Source organism: Amphiura filiformis, chromosome 10, assembly GCF_039555335.1.
Source record: "Amphiura filiformis chromosome 10, Afil_fr2py, whole genome shotgun sequence".
NCBI classification, from domain to species: Eukaryota; Metazoa; Echinodermata; class Ophiuroidea; order Amphilepidida; family Amphiuridae; genus Amphiura; species Amphiura filiformis.
In genome coordinates, this window is record NC_092637.1 from 24,684,383 (window position 1) to 24,690,994 (window position 6,612).

Below are 6,612 nucleotides of genomic sequence, written 5' to 3' on the forward strand. Positions count from 1 at the left end.
AGACAATTTTCCAGCACACCTTCTAATATTCTCCATTTAATTACCTGTAAACTAACTAATTAGTAAATAATCAAATAAGCAATACAATCTAAATCCTGGTACTTTTGAACCTTTATGTGTCACATGCAAAATTACAAAATAAGGATGTGTGATTAAATTTTTTCTTACTACATTTATATAAGAGGTTGTTACTGCCCAGCAAGTCGTGGAAAGTATTTTGTCCCCTTGCGAAGTCTTTACACCTCAAACGTGAAAGAGCTCGTTACACCATTACACTGACTCGCAGTCGCAACGATTCAGAATATTGAGGTGTTATGGGCCCCCATCTGCAAAAGCTACCAGTGATTATATTTTTAGATATAAAATAACATAGAATAGAGAAATCGTCAATGATGCAGCTTTTGTAGATAGGGCCATTTGCACTTATGTCTCAGCAAGCCATTAAGGAGATGTCAATATCGATGCATGACATAAGTCTAATGTTCGAATAGAGGATAAGATGCTGCACACGAAGAGTACTCTTACCATGGCTAATGGTGTCGGAAATAGACTCCAATGTTGGGGTGACAATGTCTTTTATTGTAAATTCAACGGATCCTCACAAAACTTGTTAATATTTGAAACGCTTTCAGTTGGAGCCTAGTATTTGATAATATTCACAAAATATATCCAGAACATGATTGAATTTAGAGACTTCATGTCTGCGTATAAAGAAGGGGTTCATTAATAAAGGCATTGACTGATTACTTATATTGTACTAATTTTAATCATGTAATGAACTTGGGGCGGTTTACTACGTTAGTAGGACTTTCAGGGCAGGTGGTGCTACTTACATAGATTTGCAAGCTACATAAATGTTTGCTTGTGTGCTGTTGATACAATCTATTTTTACATTCAACATACATCACACTCCTTCTTTGTAGGGAATTTACAAATTGACAAGAAGTGAGATAAGAATGATATTGTTACGTGTAAAGTATGTCTTTAATAATTGAATACGATGTATGATGCTATAATGCAGTAATGTTTTCTTCTTCTTTATAAACTGTGATTTTACAGTTGTGGGAGGACACGGTGTTAGTTAAGTTAAGTTCAAACTGTTTACTTTATTTTGATACACCCTGTATATGCAAAACATTCTAACATAATGTGTTAATTAAATTTTTTTTCAAAAATATATCTAGTACATGATTGTATTTAGACACTTCATGTCAGCGTATAAAGAAGGGGTTCATCTAAAATAAAGGCATTGAGTGATTACTTATTTTCTACTTTTTATAATCATGTGATATTTACCTAAAATAGTGTCGACGTCCGCGATGTCAAGATGAGGCATCCCGAGGCGGTTGGAGAACACTCAAACTGCTCGAAAAGCATACACAAAACGTTTTACAGATGTTTGGGTTTATAAAGGTTAAAAACGTTTTAATATTATTCAGAAAAAACTTTGTGCAAAACATTTTAACATTATAGGGATTCAATCATGTTTCACCGTTGCTCATCACCGATTAACAACTCGCGTCTGCGCGGTTTACTTTTCTCGGGCAGCTTGTCACATAATTCTTTCATTAGGAATGTCCGTTTGTCATTCCCACTCATCTTTACAAGAAGATCACGGTATTTCTCTGTTGATATCAGCAATAAAACTAAAGAATAAGTTCATGTTTACACATACTTTCCAGGCATGACTAATTTTACGCGCTCATGCGTAACGCGTACGCGTAATATTGCGTTCCCGTATACGCTACTGGACTGTGGATTCATCACTGATTAACCATTAAGGGCCATTAACAACGCCTGCCTCCTGTACAAAGGTATAGGAAGAGTTGTTGAATATTAAGTGTTGAAACATATTTGCTAAGAGATATTCTACAAAAACATTTTGCCAACATCTTTGAGTATTGTTGTGTTTTTACATATTAAATGTTTTTAAAATGTTCTCATGACCTTTATATAACTTGACATTGTTATTAAATGTTATTAAAACATTTTGAAGAAACAAAACTAAATCGCGTACATTTCACGTTTGTAACGTTTTAAAAATATTAATGTGCTTACTGGGTCAGGAAGCAAAATATAACATATCCTATGAAATCTTTTAGTAGTTGATGATTGCAAAAACGAAGAAACACCTTTAAAATTCCTTTAAAAACCTGACAAATAATTAGTTCCTTTTCATATTTTTTCTTCACAATCTGGAATTAAGTAAAACATCAGTTCGCAATAGTAATCTTATGGGCATATGTGTAATGTCAATACCTCATACAGTTAAATAGACCCCATGTGCTATTTTTTGTCGGTTGTATGTATGGGGTGGGTGTGGGGGTGTGTAGAGGTGTATGTATGTATGCATGTGTATTTTTGAAACTCCAGGAGGAACTCGGCAGGGATAATTGCCATCACGCCAAGCTGACAAAGGGTCAATTTCTTAACAAACATGTTTCCGTCTGTTTGGAAATATCATAGCCTGGTGGACCATTTTTTGATGGTACAAGGATGGAAATGGCAAGGATGGTTTTCAAACCCACAACCTTACGATCCAATGCGCTTGCACGACCCATGTTTGTGTGTCAACTTTTAAAAAAATGGCCCGACACACGCCCCTTTTAATCGTAAACTAAATAAGTGCCTGTAAATGACCAAATAACCAGCGCCAAATAAATGCATTTAATGTTGAAATGCTTTTTGTGTCTCAAAAAAAAAATCGTTACATATGAGGCTTATGTATCTTGAATTTTTTTTTCAATAATGTCACATAGGGTAGAAAAACTGCCTTAGTTTCTTGCATTATTACTACATGTACTTCAATGGGATGTTATTAGGTAGTGTGGCTTCAAATAACACAGCAACTGAGGCTAAAGAACGTCCGTCGTACATTTTGGTCGAATCGCAATCCCGTCCAACACTATCGGTTATGGTGATATAGTCAATCTTATGGTGAAGGGTCAATCTTAGATGCCAATGGAATCTTGTACGTCTAAGATTTAATTGGTCTGTAATTGGCTGTTTGATGATTGGCTGTTTGTGATTTCTGGCTCTGTGATTCGTTGATTTAAGTGTACCGCGAGATTCTTAGATGTCCAAGATTGCATCTTGGATGTCTGAAGGTTAGGCGTCTTTAGACGGTATCAGCCATTCTTATGAGAGTTGTTTATACATGTATGTCCAATCCCATACGCATTTCGATGGAAAATCTGAATAAGTCAAATTTCACCTCACTGTTATAATAATGATTTCTTTCAAACAAAATGGAACATTTTATTATTTAGATTGTCTTTGATATATTCAATAATATATTACAAAATGGACACATTTCGTTCATTTTCTACAATTGGAAATGGAATAGGAGTAGGTGCAGGAGCAGCTGCAGGAGGATGGTGATGGTGGTGATGATTATGTAATGACACATTAAATTATTGACATTTAACATAGCAAATTTCTTTCGCGGCTCTTTTGTAAGATATGATTGCCTAGCCTTATTAAGTGATTGCTGGATTTAGTATGCTTCAACATTTAAGGCGGCTTGTGGCAACGCTGATACTTTTAGCGCTATCCTGGTGTAACTTTTTGCGACATTTAGAAAGCAATTTAGCCAGATTAATCAAAGTTTAATGACACAATGCCATTGGAAATAACAAATTGCAAATTGTGTCTAAGTGAGTGAAACTTTGCCAAAAGTAGTTTAGCTACACCAAATCCAGATTGAAAATTCACGAATGGACTTAATATTGCGGGGTCGGGTTTTATACATCCCGGTCCTAAAATGGGATATACGAGGGTCATTCAAAAAGTTCTACCTCCATCGTCACATCTCTGTTATCTTACGTGCCAGGAAATTGAAATTACCCATGATCACACTCTTACATCTTGGATACAAAATAAAAGTTATTTGGTTAAAATGTGATTTTTGGTTGTTAAGATGTGTTAGTTAACAAGAATACAGATTTGGTGCGTCGGAAACGGTCTGAAAGGAAAGACTAATTTTGATTTTTGATTAAAACGGTTGCCCACATCTAATGTGGAAATCATTATAGATTTATTTCTGAAAATGATTAAATTGCTTTATTTGTGTTCCAATAATTTAATCAATATCTAATGCTTGTAGATAATATAGTTTTACTGGGTATCGTGTCTTTTACACAACAAAACCGATACATGTTCAGAACACCCTTTTCCATAGGTTGTTGACTTGTAGGTTCAAGTTGTATTAATTGGTTAAAATTAAATAAGTCGTATGCACAGTTTGTTTTTGTATTTTGTAAGTATATACAAGGTTATTAACAAACTGTTCATCTTATTTCCATGTCAAGATACACCCTTTGCTTAAAATAAGGACGTAACTATACGATTACCCTTAAACGTGGTATAGTCGAAATGTGGCAAATTTCAAAAACTTTTGTGTGTTTGTTGAACTCTTCAATGTTTTCATCTCATCTAAAATGTGTTTTATTTTGTTTTGAAGTCCCAAGGCATGTCATGGAGCTCACGTAGGAACAAAATATGTATCCTGAAAACATTTTTATGGAGATTATCCAAAGCTACAATATGATGCTTACTAAACTTTTGGCTTCAGTTTTTTTACCGTTTCCGACGTACCAAATCTGTATTCACTTTAACCAACACATCTTAAAAACCACACGTCACATTTTAACCAAATACCAAATTTTAACCAAATTTTGTAGCCAAGATTTACAAGTATAATCATGAGTAATTTCAATATCCTGGCACGTAAGATTACCGAGATATGGGGGTGGAGGTAGAACTTTTTGAATGACCCCCGTACTTAATTAAATAAATGCTGTGGGTTTATTTTGAACCAGAGCTGTACTTTTGAAACCAAACTAGTTACGGTAAAACAAGCAACATGCAGAACAACCTATCAGGACGGATTTTCGGACAACTAATTTACGTACGGTACTACACACTGATCTCATTTTTATCGACCGCATGGGTGGGTATTTTATCAGCTAGTTTTATTTGCTTAGTTTCTATGGTCTTAAATACATCAGATTCGACCAGTAGAGAGTTGCAGGATTAAGCCTACACGTTGGGGGAAACAATGATGCATATTAATTTACCATATACGTCTAGCCCTTTTCTATTCACAGATTATCCATTGTATTCCTTTTGCTTGAGGTTCGTTGCTTCGACCATTACCTAGAGTAATGGAGGTAGCTAGGGGTAGCTAGCTGCCCAGAGACCATTATCAACACAATAGCTCAAGATAACGGTCTCGGGCAGCGAGTTAAACAAAAGGAATACCATGGGCATTCTAGAAACACTATGGAAAGGATCACAACATGTAGAATCTGAGTTGGTTACTAGTCTCAGATAGAATTTTGGAAAAAAATGCATTTACAGCTCGATTTAAATGCAAATGTTACATGGCAAGAGAAAATTATAGAGGGCTCCTGCAGTCCGTATAACAGTAATTCATATAACACCACTGGTGCTCAGTTAGATTTATGCAAATTAAATTTTAATTAGCATAACGAAGTAAATATTCATAAATAAAAAGTAACCGTTTCGTTGAATGTAAACTCAGTACATAAACTTGCCATTGGTTTTAGAAGGAATCTGCCTTTATCCTTGCCCAACCCAAAACGCTCAACGGTCCATGCAAATCAGCTGCTAGGCAAGAACCCCGGGATAGTACCCGACCAGGGAGCTTGCAAACTAACCTGCGGTACTCATTACAAGTCAAGAGGCTGGGGGTGCAAAGCCTTACTGTGACCTACCCATAATGGGGAGCACCATTGGACACAACGTTACTAGGCCTTTCAAATATCTGCTTATACTCACATTTTTCTAAGATATAAATTTCATGGTGTTGAAACAGATTGTAGTCCAAACTCTATATAATTTGCATTATTCATTAATCATTTGAATAACAATGGTCACGGGGTGAATAAACTCCAGCGGATTAAAGCAAGTGAATAACCTACCAAACCACTTCAAATACAATTGTCAATTGAGATCAATTCTGTATTGATTTGATTAAATCTCTTGCATTTGTCATTAAATAGACTCGCACGCGGGACACATGGGAAGAATATTACACTATCTCGAGGTGTTTTTATTTTGGGAAAAACCCACAACTTTTACAAAATAATACATCAGTTTTTTCCATTTTGTTTTTGGAAAATTAATACACTTTTACAACAACTTCGTTTATTTTTGCTCGCCGTATATGTAAGATAAACGGTTCAAAACAGACCATCACCATAGATAATCGGTGTCTTGTTAAGGTATGGTTCACATGTTAGTCGCTCTGAAGGCTCGACCCCTTCGGGGTCTCGCCTTCCGAGCGACTAACATGCTCACCATACCTCAACAAGACACCGATTATCTATGGTGATGGTCTGTTTTCACCGTTTATCTACTACATAGTATGAAGCAAATATAGGGCACCGTCTTCCTTATTTTATAAAGATTGGCTATAATCCCCTGGCGGAAAGAAGGTTTAAGAACTTATTTTTGTTAAAAGGTTAATTCCTAAGTTCTGCCTAGTTGACCCTCCTCGTGGACATATTTTCTAAACAAAACGTACACCTACTTACGCATACGGCTACAAAATGAACCTCTAACGGGTACAAATTAGTATCTCCACAT